This window comes from Mchenga conophoros, linkage group LG7 (assembly GCF_057382185.1).
Source record: "Mchenga conophoros isolate Kocher_MC1m ecotype Shallow Benthic linkage group LG7, M_conophoros_male_GT1.1, whole genome shotgun sequence".
Taxonomy (NCBI): domain Eukaryota; kingdom Metazoa; phylum Chordata; class Actinopteri; order Cichliformes; family Cichlidae; genus Mchenga; species Mchenga conophoros.
In genome coordinates this window covers 22,408,197-22,428,024 of record NC_140532.1, presented here as the reverse complement: position 1 = coordinate 22,428,024, position 19,828 = coordinate 22,408,197, and the positions used below count along the sequence as shown (strand labels likewise).

Sequence of the window (19,828 nt, the reverse complement as noted above, 5' to 3'; positions counted from 1 at the left end):
CTAGACTCTCCTTTGATTTTGGGCTTCATTAAGTTTTTGAACGAATCATTAGAACCAGAAACTTGAACTGCCGTCACCCAAATGTTACATGGATTGTATGCTACCAACCATCTGCTTGGACCTGGCAAAATAAATAAATAAATTGCGATATATATATATATATTTTTTTAGATCCTTATTTTTCTCTTCATTTCACTTCAAATTCATACTCCTTTATACATTATCTTCATTTTTTATTTATGTTTAGGGCATTTTTTTTAGACAGACTTATATCAAGCCGTCTTTCTATATTTGTGATGGTTGCAGTGCCTAAAGCATTGCAACCATCTTGCTAAGAATCTTTTGCAGCCCTCTTTTTTTCCATGTGCATGCTTGCTTTCATCTCCAGGGCCCAATAGTAAACATCAGATCAAAACACCGACTGTTTCCTAGAGAGACTGCAGCCCCCAAGTTGAAATGGAAAGCCATGAGACATCAAACAAATTAAAAGGACCTGTGTGTATACAATGGATACACAGCCATATACACACATAAGATCCAAGTGGAAAAGATGAGGGGCCATCACACACCCAAAGCTGATGTTTTTGGAAGGTATTATTGTTGACATGCCCTAAAAGGGGACAAGGCGGAGGGTTGAAGCTTTATAGGCTACAGTGAGAGAGTGGTCTTTTCATTTTGCTCAAGACTAACATTTCCTCTCAAACAGCCTGAGTCGTGTGTTTATGTTATTATGGAGGAGGAAAGGACAGCACACCGTTTTTTCCATGATTGGAGTGTCTTAGTCACACCCAGGATCACTCTCTGTCTTTCTATCACTGTCGTCAGCCTTGGCACTGACCCCTGAGTGCTGCGTGACTTCCACTGGTGCTGATGACGTCTTCTGTGATACATTTCTCCCCATGTGGGTTCCTCAACATGTCCTGTGATTACACATATCTGAGCCCCACATCCTGTACCTGTGACAATACTTCTTTCCATGTTGTGTCATTTTGGATTTCTTATTGGATAATGAAAGGAAACATTTCATGCGCACAGAGGTTGAAGGTTAGGTGCAGCTACAGAACCTCCAGAGCAAAGATTCTTAACCTCCTATAAGACCCGAGCTCTTCCATTGCATACATTTGTAATTTATCTTTGATATTTGGGCATATTGGGACCCAATGAATGTAAAAACAAAGAATTACTAGATTTTTGTTTTTAAGAAAAATGAGAGCCACATATGAGGATATTCGTTTAAAATTTTGATAGAACAGTGGAAGTATAATGTCCTCGTAAGTGGATATCAGGCCCTTCCAAAATCTTGTATTTTGGTCTAGACAACCCAAAATGTCATGTCCACATATATGGACGCCAGGTCCTAGGAGGTCAAGGACACTTAAGATGACCTATGTTTTCTTGATAAACCATTAATCTGCCATTTCTTTTTGGTAGTAACTTAAGCTGCTTAATGACACATTCACAAATTTAGGTGAAGATATAAAATCTTTCTTCCCTGTTGAAGATTACATACCTCACCTTCCTCCTCCCAAATAGCACTTACACCCTTTTTTTTTTTTTAGAATATTTGGCACACGATTTCTCACAGGATAAACCTAAGAATTGTAGTGTTAAATTGTTACAGTGTTTGAATTATGTGCTTCTCAGTTCAAGATGATGAATCATAAGGTCTAATTCAGTTGTGATAGTGAAGTATTTTAGCCATGGTCTCTTGGTTTGCCTCTTTTTCTACCTCTTGTCATCACATTCTCTCTCGTTCGTTTTTTCCTTCTCTTTCATGCTGACTTACTGAAGGCTGCGTGAATGGCAGAACAACCTTTCAGAGGAGACATGAGTCTAAAAATTCTTAAACATCATCTGTTTGCATTTGTGTGCTTTATAGCCACGCATGTGTCATTGACGCAAAAGTTGGCAATTACTTTTGATATCCTTAATGTTGTATAATGACAACAAAGATAGCAGCTTGTTGTCAAAACTTACTGGAATTTCTACTGATGCTTAATGGAAATGTTGTTTTTGCCCTCTGTGCTGGTTAAAATGTCCCACTGAAAACAGGACAGTACCCTTTAGAGATCCAGCATCTTAAAGGACCTGTTAAGTGCTGACAGTAACAACTGTCCTGTGGTTGCAGGCATACATTAAGAATTTAAGCCAAAGTTAAAACAGTGAAAACAATCAGTCCTATTTTAAAAGGAGTTGCCTAATTACATTGCTAAGTGTCCCAACAGGCTGTAAAATTATTGTTAGTGAGACCTGTTTGTCTCTCTCTCTATCTGTCTTTCTGCATGGTGTTCCGTCCTTGGACCTCGAGAGCTGCAGGTTAAATGGGGAAAAGGTTGTCAACATAGTCAGCTTGAGGCTGGAGGATATATTTAGACTGGAAAGACCAGAGGAAGGCAGGGAGAGACAGACAGGCAACAAGGAGGGAGAAATTCATTTTTGACCCACTTTCTGAAGCTGTTACTACCTGTATATCTTCTGAATCATTTGTATTTGAATCAGTGTTCTGCTTATTTGTGCTGTAATTTATCCATGCCTATTTGTGTATTTGCGGCAACAGTGGCTAATAAGGGTATATGAAATTCAGTTTGAATTAGAGTTCGTTTTTTGTGTCTCTCCCTCCCCACTGTTTAGCACTCAGACATGAGGTGCCGGGTCTAGCGCTCAGCCCCAGTCATGGTGGTGAATGGGGGTAAAAATCTTCGAATAAAACATGCTGGCACATCTCATCCACACCTACCCACCAACCCCCCACCCCAAACGCCCCAACCCCAAACACTCATAAGCCCCACCCCTCTCTTCTTGCCAGCTGAATTAATCTGATACTATTTTTGAAAGACAGTGTTTCTAAGGGATACCTAATGACGCAATGACGTCAATGCAGGTCAATAGCACACTGCTGGAGAAGAGGACCAGGGAGGAGGAGAGAGAGAGAGAGAGAGAGAGAGAGGCACAGAGAAATGGAGAGGGGGAGAGAGAAAGGAGTGGAAGAGAGGTGCTTTCAGATCTCGTTGTCGAAACACCCAAGACAGTTCCCAGTGTTTTTACACTGACTGTTTTTCTCCTCCTGAATCATTTATTCATTTTTTATATACTTATTTTTTTTTGAAATTCCAATAACTGCACGAGCTTTCAGTCGGGCTTACCCTGCACCATTCATGCTTTCCGTCCCTGTCTGGAAGTAATTCACACACGCAGACCAACGCACGCCTACGCATAGACAGTAAGAAAAAAAAAAGAGTATTTGGCGTGAGGTGAATCGTGTGGCGCGCTTCCCCGAATGCGTGAAGTCCCCCTGATTTGGCGGGCTATTTCTATAATCAGGCGCACATTTGTAACTCTGTGCTCTTCCCCTCCTGTCCGGCTACCACCGCCACCTTTACATTTCCAAACCCCTCACCCCTCCCCGAGACCATCCATCCAAACCCACCGTTCTTTTGAGCAGGGTCCTTGAATCTTGAATGCAAACACCAAATATTTTACCCTCCGACAACAACAGGGAGAGGACGCGCAACGGACTGACTTTCTCCATCCTGGCGAAGGAGGAGAGACTGTAGGCTGCCCTGTCCCCCTTTCTGCTCAAATCATGTATTCAAACAGAGTTTATAAAGACACAGAAAGCAAGAAATATTGCAGGTAAGTTTTTTCTGTTATTTGTTGCGCGAAACCCAATTCGTGGGCAGCTAGTTAGGGAAGTTTTTAGCCTGACCGTGCTTGGATATTTTGGGACTTAGTCACCCCCATCATAACCGGTTGATCTGAAGACAAAGGTAACAGCATTCTCACGAGACGTTCTGTAGTGGCAGGGAACGCCATCCAAAGTGAGGTTCGCCTTCACTGGGACTCAAAAAAAAAGACCGCAATGTTATGCAGATCATTTAAGAGGACGTATTCATTGTTGCCTATCCGTTTACATGCTGCTTGTAGTCGTGAATGTTTGCCTGCTAAAGCTTAACCTCACCACTTGTCTTTATTCCCTGCAAAGGGGATACTCAGCGCGACTTTTTTTAAGGGTCATTGCAGGGGATGCCGTTTGGTGTCTGCGCACTGATAACTTTGGGAACGTTCAGAATAGGGTATTAAAAATAGCAGTGAGACGTTTTTTTTTTGTTTTTTTTTGGTTGTGTCTGTGTGTGCATACTGGCAGCAGATGGGATTTTGCAAACACTCAAAGAGAGCGGGCTGCGGTAATGCGTAGGAGTATTCACGTGTTGGGGATCCTCTGCTTCAGGCTGCCTGATCTACTCAGATGCCTAGTAACTACTAAGAGATAGACAGAGAGGGAAACTTTGGGAAAAAACACTTTTTTCCCCAAGGCTGTGTTTACATAATCTGTATATATTTATGGATTTTTCTTTTACGGCCTCAACAACGGCGTTCTCCCCCGTCGTGACAAAGAAGTAGAACTGCATGGTAGATGCTCATTCGTGAGTATTAGTTATAAACTTATAGGTTATGCGTCCTTAGTCCTCCACTTGTAAACAACTTTCTGCAGCGGACTTGCGTCAGCCCACACGTGTCGCCAGCTGCCTCGGAGGTACATGCTGTCTTGTTTTCTTTCATGGCCGCGATATAACCGCATTTGTTAGTCCCGTGAGTCTCAAAATGCTACTTGCATTCGCCGGAGCAACATAAGGTGGCGTCGTTATAAAACTCAAGTCTGGGAGGGAAGTTAGAAGATTCAGCAGAACAGGCAGGTTGAGCTGCCCTCACATGGCTCAAACAGCGACTGAGCTGTTCAGCACCACGGAGAGCTCCCTGTTCGTTTACGCACTCACATCCTAAGGTAAATTAGAAACTGTGGTCCAAAATGTTTAATGACGTGAAAATAAACGCATAAGGCTGTTTTATTTTCTATAGTTTGTTATTACTTCTTTGATGCTGTGAAAACGAATATTTTAAAGTTGTGCCAATGCGGAGAGGTTGTTACAGGTTGATGATAAGTTTACCTCGTACAAAAAGCGGTAATCGGAAACTGAATCAGTAAGTATTTTGTGTAACATTTGGCTTCAAGTCAGCACCACTTCACCTACGTTCATTTGTGTACACATTTTGAATATCCTTGACAAAAACTTGCCACAGTTACTCTGTGGTTTCAGACTGTCATAGATCACAGTTCTCTGGATGCCACACCATCGGTGCCAGGACTTTTATTTCTTCTGGTTGCCGTAGATAGTTCTTTATATCCTTGACTTTATGGTTGAACTCGTTGGCATGCGGGGGGGAGGAAATGACTCAACGAAAACTGCTTAGAAGCAGCTAATCGCCTCGAGTGGCTAAAGCCGCTGCACAGTACTGTTCTTTTGCCTTAAAGGTCGTTTAAAAGTGAATCTTTTGTACTTTGTGCAGGTGTGGCCGGTAAAATTGAGAAATCCATTTGACAGACTTGGTGTACAAAGATCTTTGTGTGGTTTTTGCAGAAGGCACGCCTCCTGCCTGTGTCGGAGTAGTTGTGATAGTGAAAGGAACAGAAGGATGAGCAGTACCTTCTCGTTGTGATGTGAACTCGGACAAAAAGTGTGTTGTGTCTTGGTTTTCGCTGGAGTCAGGAGTGCCGGTTTTTTTTTTTAATGTTTTATTTTTATTTTTATTTATTTTTTTGGAAGGGTGGAGGTGGTGGGGGTAGACAAAGTTTGAGTTAAAATTAAAGGAGGTTCTCTGGTTGGGTTTGTCGACACCACGCGGTGATCACCGTGCACTGCGCTGGCAAACCTTGGCTTCATCTCCCACTGACACTGCTTATTCCTTGATTGAATGATTGTAGACCACTGTATGTGCTCATACGTGCTTGCATGTAGTGTAGCCAATGTTTGTTTTGTGTGAGCTAAATCAGATATTTACTTGCTGTGTCATGTTTTATACTCATACATTTGTGATAAGAGCCAAAGAGACTACAAAATACGCAAAGAATAAAACTCCTTTTTTCATTTTTTGATTACTCGGGGTGCATTTTTGTCATCTCGGTATTCAGGATATCCTAAATCCCTTCTCTGAGCGTGTCCCTATACATGCATTCGCCAGCAGTCACGGACATACAGTTGGCCTACAGGCAGGGATAAAAATAGCACAAACCGATGCGACGGGCGCAGCCCTTTTCTCTTTCAGAGCCGACTTTTCTAGGTAGCTGCCACTCAGTTGGTACTCACTGCCTTCATTTCTAAAACCCTAGCACCATCCACCATAGGCCAGCCCGCCCCATCGGATAAAGTCTCGTGAATGTCCACGCGGCATGAGTGCAGATGGACGGCCTGGTGCGCGTAAAGAGGGTCTTACAGTAAAGATGTTATAGATACAGAAGAGGGCTGGGAGAGAGATTGAGCATACTGTGGAGGGAGGTTTGTTTGTACACCTTTGCACCGACAAGTGTGCGCTCCCGGGGGTTTGTTCCGTGGGCGAGCGGGGTCTGGTGCGTGGGCACGACCGGTGGAAAACAGGAGATTAAGGTTGTGTTTTCCTCTCCTTTGCTGTAGAGATACGGGTGTTTTGCCCGCCAAATGCACTGGATGCTGGGATATAAATTCTCCAAGACCAAAACAGCACCGACACTTGGTGTGTGGGGAGGGGGGGGGGAGACATGGGTGGGAGGAGGGTGGCTGGAAAGCCAGATGCTTAGAGGAGGGTTTTCACCAAGAGATAACCTACTCTAAAGCTGCAGTTTCCACGAGTCCATACCATATTACCCACCAGTATATCCTCGTGTTTTATCACTCATATTTTTTCCTTCCACATGGCAAATTTTCGAAGAGAGCTGATGACAGAAAGGCAGCCTTTAATCAGACTCTCCGGGCTGTAAAGTGAGAGAATCTGAACGTGACGTCAATGCCTAGTAACTGACGCAGCCCTTAGAAAAAAGAAAAGAAAAAAAAAGGCTTTTTATTTATTATTTTTCGTCTTCTCGTCAGCAAAGCTTAATTATTAAATATAAGAGTGCTATGTCGTATGTCGACTAAAAGAAAAAATAAAATCCTTCAGGGACCGCCGGGCAGTCCGTGCTGATCAGCATTTGGACCTATTTAGCGTTCATGAGTTTCAGCTGCTGAAGTGACACTGGGACGAGAAGATTCTGAAGAGGGCGACAAGACATCAAATATTGTCGATGGTAATGGCAGCGTCGACGAGTTCCAGATTTCAGTTGTTAGGTGCTGAAAGTGGCGTGTTTTAAGGAAGAGACGGACGTGGTGGTGCTGTTGAAGGCACGCTGGGTTGAGAGGGGGGGGGGGGGGAAAGGAAAAAAAAATCACTGCAATGATGCAACGGAGGGGACTCGGGGATCTTTGCAGAGTTGGAGAAGCAAAATTAATTTCCATTACATGCTCTTCACGTAAAGATCCCAAGCAGTGCCTTTTTTGTGGGTGTTTTTTTTTTCTTCTCCTTCCTTGTACTGTGACCTAAAAATAGCATCATAGTTTTGATCGTGCGCCAGAAATAGACAGACGGGTATCACTTGTATAAAAAGGAGGCGATCCTGAGCAAACTTGGACGTGCCACTGTAAGCCTACATAACAACAAATGGAGGACTTAATCTGTTGCATTTCTACCAGACTCTTGTTGCGGCTTCTTCTTTTTTCCCCTCCCTTTACTAAAATCTCAATTCTTGTCTTTCTCTTTCTGCAGTGTCGAACAAGGACGTGACTGCAAACTGGTGAGTGAGACGTTTGCACACACACTTATTTAATTCCGTGTACTTTTTGTTGTGTGGTAATTGCTTGTGCATGCTGCCGAGTGTCTGTGCGGTTTCTATTCCTCCAATTTTGCCTTACACTTTGGCTCATGCACAAAAAATAAAAAATAAAACTTACAAAAAAACAACCCCTTAACTTACGGTCCTACGCATGGATTTTGCTGGCATGCTTTACTAGCCATGTTTGATTGTAGAGCCGAAGCAACCCTTCCTGCAGAGTAGGAATCACCCCTTTTAGTAAATAAGCTAGTGCAAAAACTCCCTTTGTCTATTGGCGCTGTTGAGTCTCTATCACATATTTATTTTATTCCCTCCCATCTCTATGCTTAACCGCGAAAGCGAGGGGAACCCTTCTCTGATGAGCGCTTAAGGACGCCTTTCCCCCCGTCTTCTCCCCCCCCCCCCCCCCCCCCCCTTTTTTTTAAAAGAGGAATCTTACTGACAGAAAAGCGACGCTGGAAGAGGAAGAGGAGGGAGTGATGTGAAGGAGCTGTTGCTGCAGCAGAGACCAGGCACACCGCATGGGGAAACCCGGGAGCTGTCCAGCAGCAATGGTGCTGAAACCACACCAAGTGGCAGTAGTGGGCTGTTGCTGGTGTGCTTCACTGTATGTGCGTTTGTATGGATGCGTGTGTGTGTTAAGGGGGCTTGTTGGTGTTGATCCCGGCAGCCAGAAGCTTTGTTTACTCCTGTTTGGAAACCAGGAGCTCGTATACTGAGCGAATCATCTGTCCTGGAAAGAGTATTGAAGCACCCCACCTTATCTAAGTTGCCCAAATCTACTAATGAGGGACACTCGCCGCCGCCACCCCCCCCCCCAAAAGAAAGATGTTTCTAATACAGTTCCTCCCGCCTGTATAGTTTGAACTGGCTCGACGGATGCCATGGGCAGAGAGAAGGAGAGAAAGAGGTACAGCCGGACTGACTTGGATCAGCTCTTCTCCTGCTGGCGTCAGCCTCGTGATTTCCTGGCGTGCCAGTCAAAATCATAAAGGATATATTCTCGCATCTCGCATCCCTACCAATCCAGCGGTTTGAACTGAAAGAGTTTGCAGTGCTCTTAAGAGCAGTTGCGAAATAGCTGAGGGTTTTCTGTGGGGTTTTTTTTCTTTCTTTCTTTTTGAGAGCTCTTCCCACGATAACTTTTCATCCCGGCGAGGGCTTCTATCAGAGCCATCTACTCCACGACAAATTGTGAAGGAATCAGCCCGTTTTGTTTAAGGTAGCTGTGTTAAATTAGCGAACGGAAAGATCACAACAAGGCTACAGGCGTCTGCACAGCTCTGCAGCCCGACTGGGGACTCGACGAGCGCGCTCACCCCGAGTCTGTGCACGACTTTGGCCAATTTCCTCAGTACATTTGCATTCTGGCTAAAGAGCTACAGTGGATTAAAACGAGCAAACAAACAAAAAAATAACAAAACAGATAAAAATCAACCAGCCACCGGTATTTGTCATACAAAAATCCCGTTCACCTGCGATACACTGCTCCACCTCTCCAAACCCCCCAAAAAGAAATTCTCATCAATTCTGTCGTTCTTCTTCGGGCAAAACCCGCAAATACGCACTCGAGGGACCATATTTTGCTCAATAATTCAACGCCAAGAGTGTAATTTCGGTGAAAAAAACACGGATTCCCGAGTCGTGACTGCTAAAGTGAGTAATGTGCGCGTTGGCTGCGTCAAGAGAGGCAGTCACTGTGCAGTGCAGACGGTGGGGGAGAATCGTGACTGACTGGGTTGCAAATGAAAAGACCACCCAATAAAAAAATATCTACACCGGGAGGAGGGGAGGGTGGGGGTAGGGGTGGGGTAGAGGGCGCATGGCGAGAGGGAAGAGGATAGGAGTCTGGGGTTGGATTTGCACTAACCATTGCCCCCCCCGACATTCCAAATACCTCCTTTCTCCATAAGCGTGTGATTAGTGTGTGCTTGCTGGGATGCTGGGAGCCAAGTTGAATGCAGACCAGTGTCATCAGTGATAGTGGGGCGGTGAAAATATGAGGGGGGTATACAGTAACTTCCAGGTGCATGGAGTTGAGGGGGTTATGTAGAAAGGGGGGTGGGAAGGGGGTGCACTGAAAGCTGCAACTTAGAAAAAACAAATTAAACATGGAACTTTTCCAGAGAAAAGAGGTAAGTTGTTCTTTTCATTTTATTTGTCCTTCCTCTAAAACGAAGATCATTAAAGATTCTTTCAACTTTTTGTATGTGTGAGGACGAGTGGTTTACGGTCGTGATTAACTCTTTGACTCCTGACGCCATGCTCAGCAACGTGTTGTTGTTTTTGTTAAGTTAAACATTTGTTGCTGTGTGAGCTGTGAACTACTGCAGTGAATCGCATGCCATATGGTTAATGTCATGTTCGCTTCCCACCTGTAAATGACTGAAGGATCGTAGGGACTGAATTTGTTACACGGAGACCCCCGTGTCGGTTTTTGCAGTGGTACCCTCCGGTGAACTCTGTAGGTGACCATGAGTCGCCTCAGATGCTACTTGCTAAGATGTGACGCGATGTAGAGGGCTGTACAAAGCTTGTTCGCACTTGTCCAAAGTCCGGTTGCTATTATTGTTAGCTTTGTTTTTGTACCATATTTTCGTTTGTGTGCATTCCCTCATTATTTTGTATACAGCTTGTAGCTGGCGCGTAAGGAAAGTCCAGGATGCCTTTACTTCTGATGAGGTGAAAATAGCTAATTTCTGTTGTCACGTGTCATGTTTATTATTATCGTCAGCGTTTGATACGTTTGTTATTTATCACACTATAAAACGCGTGGAGCGACGGTTGTTTTCGCAGTCTCGTTAGAGGCTCTGCAAACGCAAAAAGGCTGAAAAATAGAAACTGCTAACACTGACATAGTCGCATCAGAGTCGTAGATCCTAATATAAATGCATATATCCAAAGTATAAACTCTGCCATAGACCACAATTTGGTTAGCCATCTTTTTTTTCCTTTCTTTTTTTTTTTTTTTTTTTTTTTCCAAAAAGGGGGGTCCCTATATGAGCGAGAAGCCGATTGGCTGATGACGAGGTTTAGTTTGCTCCAATAAGATCCCTCCCTGCTCTCTATTTATTGCCAGCAGTTTACAGCCTTGCTCCCTCCTCACCAAGCGCTCTGGAGCGGCTGCAGAGCGCCAGCGCTTCACTATAGGGAGACACACCACGGACCAGGGAATATAATACAGAGCACACTGACAACAAAACGCATCGATGCACAGCTCCCGTGGATCACACGGGCTTTGCACATCCGAGCGTTTGGATAAAAAATAATTATAGCAAATAGGAGAAAATATGAAAGAAACAGAGTAAGAGGGGAAGGGGAGAGGAGAAAGGATTGGTTGAGAGACGAGAAGGGAGATAGAGGAGGATTTAAATTGGAGGAGTGGGGAATCAGAGCGAAAGGACCTTGGACAGCTCTCAGTTGCAGCAACCGCCTTGGCATCCGGAGACCCCCCTCTTTCCACTGTCTTTCTTTCTTCCATCCTTTCTCTTCCTAATGTGTGTGTGTGTGTGTGTGTGTGTGTGTGTGTGTGTGTGTGTGTGTGTGTGTGTGCGCGCGTGCATGTTGGAAGGATACACTCGCCTCGGGTTTCCGAAGGCTGGAGATATAATCAACCGAGTCGGGATGGGAGATAAATTCACGGAAGCAGAGAGCAGAGGTGTCACGGAGTCTCCGTAGGACGGCAGCAGCAGTAGCAGCAGCAGATAATGTCCTTCACGAATCTTTTTGCGGTCTGGGCTTGCTGTTCATAACTATTAATCTGGGAAGCCCTTACCCCAAAAAGCATTTGCGGAGGGCGCAATCGCCGCGCCGAGACACCGACATCAGAAGACAGCACTCTGGAATTTTACAATCTTTCCTTTTAAGGGACTTCTTTTATTTTTTCTACTCAGATTTTCCTTTTGGTTCATATTTGTCTTTATTTACTCTTATCGTTTTTATCATTGCCACGGCTGTGGGGTTTTTGTTATGTTTGTTTTTTCAGCCCTAAGTGTGTCCTTTTTTCGTAGTCAACAGTTTTCTTCTTTGTTAGAAATTGTGTCGAAGCTCTGCAGCCACGTCGCACCCAAGTTTTCTTCAAACTCTTGCGTGCCTTTGTGCTCATAAAACAAAATAAATAATACAGTTTTGGTAACAAACATTTCGGCGGACCCCAAACTTCGAGCAGTGTAACATCAAGTCATTATTTCAGCCAAACACACCCAAACCCAACCCCGTCGACCACGCTGAACAAGTGACAGCAGGCCCAGCAGTGCAGAGTGTAAACATGGGGAGACCCTTGCAAGTTGCACGTGGAGGTGTGTGTGTGTGTGTGTGTGTGTGTGTGTGTGTGTGTGTGTGTGTGTGTGTGTGTGTGTGTGTGTGTGTTCTGGAGGGTGTGGTGCTTGGACGTCACTGAACCCCTAACTCCCTTCAAAAAAGAAACTGTGGGAAACATTCAAACACACACACACACACACACACACACACACACACACACACACACACACACACACACACACACCTGTAAGCAAAGTGCATATGCAAGGGATTCCCCAACAAGACCATCCAAACTGGCAGATGGAGAGGAATAAGGAACAGCTGCATCCCTGTCTCATACACGTAGTTACTCTGTGTGTGTAGCGTCCGTGAACATTCAAACAGCCTCCTCTTTAACACACACACACACACACACACACACACACACACACACACACACACACACACACTGAAAATGCACGTGTCTCCCTCACAGTTTTGTGAATAGTAGTTAATCCACCTCAAGCATCGCCCACCACTGTTCCCCTGTCAACGTTCCCCACAAAGAGCACACAGAGAGCCGGCCACGAACACGTCCTTCCAGTACGAACCAACAGATTACAAAATAAAAAATAAAAAAGATGAAAAAGATCAACTTTAGTCTCGTCAGCTTAGCGATTGGGTCATTATACTACCAACTTCAGTAGCACGAAACTATGGCTCATGAAGCTTCGTGTGAATGCAGTAAGTGGTTTCTGCAGCAAAAGTAGTCATGCCGATGAAAATAAAAGCAAGACATGAGCACCAGCTCTTTCAGAAGACACAGTAAAAAGAACGAAAGGAGATTCAATTCATTTTAGGGCGGAGAAGAAAAAACACACGCGACTTTGTGCCCTGTTTCCTCTCTGCTGTCCCATCACAGGTAAAGGGAATGAAAAGTGTGAATGATCAAAATCAAGTGTACTAATGATCCTAATAAATAAACATTTCCGCGTATTTGCAGTACAGATCCACAGAGCAGCAAGTGTAACCCTAGGATGGAAAAAACGGTTGGCTAAATGTGCTGAGTCCCACTCACGCTGACAGGAAAATATAGTTTCAAAAAACGAGGAAAAAAGTGTAGTTCAGGGAACAAAAACGACTTAATCACAAAGCGCTCAGTTGCGGCCCCGTGTCTTTTGGCTAAAAACGCAGAGTTCCCAGAAAAATGAACTGAGATGGGGGTGGGGGGGAGGAAAAAAAGTTCGTGACGTACTAGATAACCCACCGTGTAAAAATACATTTCCCAGAACATGTTTCTAATTTCGAGAGTGACGTTTGACCCAACTCTTGAGCAACGCATAGATCTCAACGAGGCACTCTTTAGATAATCCAAATTATCTAAAGAGTGTAAAACATAGAGCAGGGATTAATGAACTGGCAATAAAGTGTAAGAAAGCACAAACACGTATTGAAACGACCACAGAGATTACGTAAAACAAAAAAGCGTGACCTCTGACCCTCGGACTCGCCTTCCGTTTTTCTGCCTTAATAGCCATAATGATAAAAAGCCACACCTGTCTACAAGAATACGGGGCACTGGCTTGTCTCCTGCTTTCTGGGTGGGGATGTGAATGAAAACGTATCTTGGCACCTTTCAAAGGTGGCTTAATTACTGAATATTTACTGCGAGGATTCGCGTCATTTCAGCGCGTAAAAGCGGTTTTCTCAATGGTTTGTGGTGGTGCGTCTGATGATAAGTTGCCCCCCCCTCCCCCCGTCCCCAAATCCCCCGTTCACATTATGTCTTCCGTCTGTCCCTTTAGGCCTGCGAACTTTTAGACGATTAAGTCTCACCATGTGCGCTTTGTCCATTTGTCTTGCAGGAGAGAACAATGACAACATGAGTGAAGATGGAAACGGGGTGACTTAGGAGCTCAGGTGGACTTGACTGCTGCTGCTGGAGCCTTCAGCTGGGCGCCGGTGAGAAAAGGTGACCTACGATTTGGATGTATGCACCGAGGATCGACTGAAAGAGGGACCGACCGATCGACCTTCCTTCCTCCCCCTTTCCTCTGTCCTCCCTCACCTTCTCTCTCTCTCTTCTCCATCTTGAGACAGGTAATTGCACGGGCTGAAATGTGTTTGAGGATGACGTCAAACACAAATCACCCTTCAAATTATGTTTTGCGTAAGGCTCGTAATGACAGCTCGGTGCATGTGAGCAAGAGTTGTGTTTGTGTAGGGTCTCGTGCTTCTAGATTTCTATCATTTATATGTTAAAGTTATCATGGAGCTTTAAGTCAAATGGAAAATAATTGCCGTGATCTTGTGATTTATTGAGAAGCTGGAAGTAGCACAATGTAAATTTGCACTATACATCTGCATTGTACTTTGTGTATTAGTGAGTTAGTGGTTTTTCGTGTTTTAGTTTTTGCTTTTTTTCTGTTTAATCTGTCACACGGGTCCGTCGTGCTTTTTAGCTATATCACCTCTATATGTGCAATAGTATGAAAGAAGCCCATGCGCAAGTTTTAGCTGTCAGTCTGATGTTGTAATTGTCGAGTTCACGTGGTTTCAAGAGAACCGATTAGATACTCAGTGGTATTTGTGGTATGGGTTTCACAGTTGGATGTCAAAGTATATGATGAGCATTTGCTTGTTTGTAATTTCTTTTATTTTTTTTTCTATCATAATCTATATTGGAGTTGGTGTGAGCGTGGGTGTGCTTTAATCCTGTCTATAACTTGCACTGTATCTGGCTCATACTGTATGTTTTTGGCACCAGAAGATGTAAATTCTTACCTGCTATGTCACCTCTCATTGTGAGTCATCATATCGTACACAGTTCAGGCAACACCTTGGCGTCATGTTAGATTTACTTGCCTTTGTGATAACTCTGTAAAGAGGGGGGCAAAAAAGTGTCATCCAGCTTCTGAAAATCCATTGTTATTGTTGAAGTTATTATAAGTTATTATATGTTCCCACTGTAAACTGAAAAATGAGATCAAGTTAAATGTTATGGAGAATACAATCATGTCTGATCATGTGTAATGACTGGTGTTTGCCCTCTGGGTAAATTAGTTCTTCCCCATGGGGAACCTATGGAAAGCTTTATTTTTTCATCTCTGTTATATAACAGATGGTGTATTCAGGTGTTCCACAACTTTTTAGACAGGAAGTGGTAGTTCAAGATTGAGAAATATGCTGTAACTGTCAAAATAATAATATGGCTGTTTAGCAGGTGTAAGTGTGTGTGTGTGAGGATAAAAACCTGAAAATATGATTTTCACACAGCTTAAAGTAGCACAACAATTAGTTTCACAGCACATTGCAAATTTGAATTTCTTACAGCTGTTTCTTTAGCCTGATATTAGTACAAAATTGTCATAATTTCTTCGTGTTCAGTAAATGATCATGGCTCTGAAAGTTAGGGAATTTCATGTGGGATACGTGTGTGTGTGTGTGTCTGTTTAGTCAGAAAGACATCTTGGTTTTTATTTGAACATATTTTGAAATTTCCATCTCCAGTACTTTTGCCTCCATACAGCAAACCTGTATGAAATAATTTATCATAATAATCTGCAAAATACACTATTTCTTTGGTGGAAAAATGTTGACACATAACACCAAGTCTAGTAAGTTGCTGTTGCAATTTTCTAATGCTGTGACCACAGCAGAACTCCACTTACCAGTAGTTTCCATTTGGGCGGTGTCAGAAATCTCACAGAAAAATCTCAAAAGCAAATACACCTGTGGTGATGATCAGACAGATTTGTGGGAAAATATCTCTATTTGAAATCTAGGCAAACAAACCAGTTAACTGATAACTTATGGCCTCAGAGTTCTCGTCACACCAAATTAGAATAAGGGAACGTCTGAAAAATATAAGCATCATTTTCTCTGAAAATTGGCATGTTCTTTTTCTTATTTTTAATCACACCACAAAACCATTTGATGTCTTAGCTCAGTGTCGTATGATGCTGTTGGGACTGTAGCCGTATCAAACTGTATGCTGACATTGCTTCCCCCCTCTTGTGCACAGAGAATCAGAATAATGTTTCAAACAGTAAATCACCACGATGGAAAAGTAAATTGGTAGGGGTAACAACTGGCAATGAAAAAATGTGATTGTGTTCATGCTGTGGAGTGTAACATAATTTGTCATGTGATTGTCACTGAATGTGTCCATTGTTTTAAAAAAACACAAGCCAAAAATCTCATCGCATTTTAAAAACTGTATACATATCAACTACAGGTCAAAATACACACTTTGCTGTGATCATATACTCATAATTTAATAGTCTACTCACCTTCATAAGAGTCACGTGATATATTTTACCTGAAATGAGTGGTGAGCATTTTTTCCTGACATCATCCCACCTGTGTATGACAAATCACAGCATGTTCCTAAATTTCCTCTTGTAATCTTTTCTGTTGTTAGCTACCAGTGCGGAGCTATATTTAGGGGGATGACGTCATGGTTAAAAGTGAGACCAAAGGGCTTTGAAGACATGTGCTACAAAAAAGAGGGAGTTATGTTAAACTCCGGATGCTAATAACACATCGGGTGTGTGCTTCATTATAGCTTCTCATCAAAAACAGATAATAAGCATTTATCCTTGAGGATTATCCCATGGACAGCAGCATCCATTTGGTTTCAGCAGTCTTGAAAACCACATGTGGATGCACTCAAAATTTATGTGGATTGACTCAATAGGCTAAGCTATCGTTCAGGGCTTTATCACAGACTGCATTTTATTTTTAGTGTAACCTCAATATTTGCCGTCAATCAACTATTTGAAATACAAACACTAAAGGTAGTCATGTAACAGAACTAAACAACAACAAATGGTTTTTTTTTTCATGACTTTTGTTTTTATCCTTCTATCTTTTTTTGCAGGGGGATTCATTCATAATTTTCATCATTCGTTTCGCAAGCAGGAAAAATAACCACGTCCGTTTCATATATCTATCAAATCTGTTTTATTCACAAGCGCTGTAAATGGCAGCACGTTTGTTCTGTCTACCTTATGCTGGACTGAAGCCATATCAATCTCACCTTTGAACATGGATGAGTTGTCTCTGTTTATTTGTGTTTCTGTGGTTAAAGATTGTAGCTTCTCTGAACAAGGCTTGTGCAGCTCCACATTTTCCTTGATGGGAATGTTCATAGTGGAAAGACCAAAATCCCCGAATGACATTAATTGATGCTAATAAAGAGTGTATGCCAAAGCCTTCCACTGTATATTTTCTATCACTGTCTCATAGTTTCTTAGAAAATGGTAAAAACCCAATGAGTGACATGTTTGCACTAAGCGACACACTCCTTCAGGATGAGGAAAGTGGCTACTGTAGTAAAGTTTGAGTCAGTCCTGCAAAGGCATCCCCTATGCGAGGAATATTGCATTTAGCAAAATGGTTTGTGTTTCAGTCTTGAAATGGAAATAGTCACCAAATAAATTTTTTTGCTATTCTATGCCAATTAATATTTGTTTTGGAGAATGAGAATAGATGGTTTACATTGAGTGCTTTTGTCTAGGCTACAGAAGCTTAGTGCTTCTGATACCTTTGATTTTGTTGATGCTATTGTTGATGTTTATTATGGTTATAATAATAAGCATGGATAAAGTTCGAGGGCAATTGCGGCAACACAAAAAGGAACTTTTAATATGAAACAGAAAATGATTCTCAGTCTGCGCAAGCTGTGCGATTTATTGACCTGTCCATCCATCTGTTGGGCTGCTAAGTTTTTTAAGATCACTATGTGAGCAGTGACAACTTCAGTGCATAGTTTATAACGCTTTATTTTAGAACTCAGTCAAATGTAGCACTGATATAAGTCACTAACCTAACCTACTATCCCCAGCTAATGGTTAAATTTGCATCCATTAGAGAGAAAAAAGGTTTCATAGGAATTTTTTATGCTTTCTTAAAAATGACAGGTGTATGTAGTCTTAAAACATGCGCATATGTTTTTACCATGTAACATCCTACAGTTACGTTCCCCACTCAGGAGGTGTAATAGTGCAAGAGACTGCCACGGACATCACTGAACTATCACCATTATGCTACATTAGTGGAAAAACCCCAGATCCTCCTTTAGATACTATTCTAATGGAATTTGGAATTTGAATTAAAAACAGAGCTCCTTAGTTAATACCTTCAAAATCAAATTAAACTTCATTCATTCTAATGCTTATTCATATATTTTTGTACGAGGCATATGGAGTCTTTTTTTGTGTGTGTCACACGTATGATTGTGTTGTGTTGTAGTGGTATTAGACGCAAGTCTTCCACAGCTTTAAAACACTGAGAGCTGACGTGATGAACACTGATCATGTCTTTAAAATACAGTGTGCAGCTGGGGCCTTGGCATATATGTGCATATTACTTTGACATGCATTAAGTGCCATATTCATAAACAGTGACCAAGCACACACCACACGGGAGAGCTTCCTCCCCCAGCAGGGCTGTTCTACCATCCACACAACTCAGGAATGGCTGAGAAAAGCTCAGGGGATTACTTGACCTTCAAACTCCCTAGTCCCAGTCCAGTTGAACAAATGATCGACCCAAAATGACCACAGGACACCCTAAGAACTCTTGTGTTTCTGCCCTGATAAGTCTATTTTGAGTCATCCCATATGTAGAGTATGTTAACATATGTCAGTTACAATTACTGTTGTTGTTGCTGTGACCAAGTCAGTTTTTCTCATAAATTAATCACAAATTAATCAAGGTATCTCCTTCTGTTCTTTGTCAGTCTACTAACATTAATGTAATTCAAAAGTTGTACTTGGCAGATGTATTTGTGCAGATCCAAGTGACCGAGGCGACAGTCTAAACCACTGCGCCACTGAGTCCCAACCAGTTGTGCTGTCAAATCTGCTGCTGGTATCTTTTTTGTTTTTCTTTGAACTATTACTTACAGATAAAATCGGTGTATTTCAGCAAATCCAAAAGGGGGAATTAGCTGTTGTAATAATTAACTCCACAAGAAAATCATAAAAGCACAACTCATCAGAAGCTCGTATTGGCCCCTTTGGTGCAAATAACTTCTTATATGGTTACCATTCTCTTAATTCAGCTTTCTAAAATTTTTGACTACTCTTCCAAAATCCCTTCAGTTGCAAGATGTTTCTTTGAAAGTATTGCTCATTTCAGCAAGATTGAACAAAGAACATAATTGTTGTTGTTTTTTTTAACCTTTTCTATTTTTCCTTTGATGGATGCTTTTGTGTGTTTAGGATCATTATCTCAGTAAAAGCCTCACTTTTGCTTCGACTTTGCTTCAACTTCAACTTTCAGACATCAAGTGCTCTGTGTATTTTGTATGATACAGAATTCATAGATGAGTCAGTGACTGCAAGCTGCTCAGGGACAATGAAACAAATGCAAAGGCATGACTCTGTTGTGTAAAAACCCATATTGACTTCCTTTGTTTAGCTAGAGCACATTAATCCGATTAATCCGGGGCGATCGTGGCTCAAGAGTTGGGAGTTCGTCTTGTAATCGGAAGGTTGCCGGTTCGAGCCCCGGCTTGGACAGTCTCGGTCGTTGTGTCCTTGGGCAAGACACTTCACCCGTTGCCTACTGGTGGTGGTCAGAGGGCCCGGTGGCGCCAGTGTCCGGCAGCCTCGCCTCTGTCAGTGCGCCCCAGGGTGGCTGTGGCTACAATGTAGCTTGCCATCACCAGTGTGTGAATGGGTGGATGACTGGATGTGTAAAGCGCTTTGGGGTCCTTAGGGACTAGTAAGGTGCTATATAAATACAGGCCATTTACCATAATCCAAAAGTAACGGTCTTTGTCTAGATGTTCGTGAGAAAACTAGTTTTATCTGATACACTTTGACACAAATAGTTGCCAAAGATTTAAGTGCAGATCCTGTGATGGAAACTATGGGGCTCTAAGAAAGTCTGCTCTTGAGC

At 42.7% G+C, this 19,828-nt stretch overlaps 1 long non-coding RNA gene across 10 annotated transcripts in view; it reads left to right on the top strand.

Annotated features, from left to right (window-relative positions):
- Window positions 1-2,946: 2,946 nt before the first annotated feature.
- The window catches only part of LOC146570096 (uncharacterized), a 60,207-nt gene continuing 43,325 nt past the window's right edge, over window positions 2,947-19,828 (top strand). The window contains exons 1-4 of one of the 10 annotated variants that reach the window (XR_014893420.1): window positions 2,947-3,633; window positions 7,612-7,639; window positions 8,107-8,289; window positions 13,783-14,017. This is a non-coding gene — a long non-coding RNA (uncharacterized LOC146570096). Of the gene's footprint in view, window positions 3,634-3,673; window positions 3,768-3,847; window positions 4,784-6,665; window positions 7,097-7,254; window positions 7,487-7,611; window positions 7,640-8,106; window positions 8,290-9,515; window positions 9,814-13,782; window positions 14,018-19,828 lie in introns of those variants that run through there. The other 9 variants (XR_014893424.1, XR_014893422.1, XR_014893421.1 and 6 more) reach the window with 9 other exon arrangements.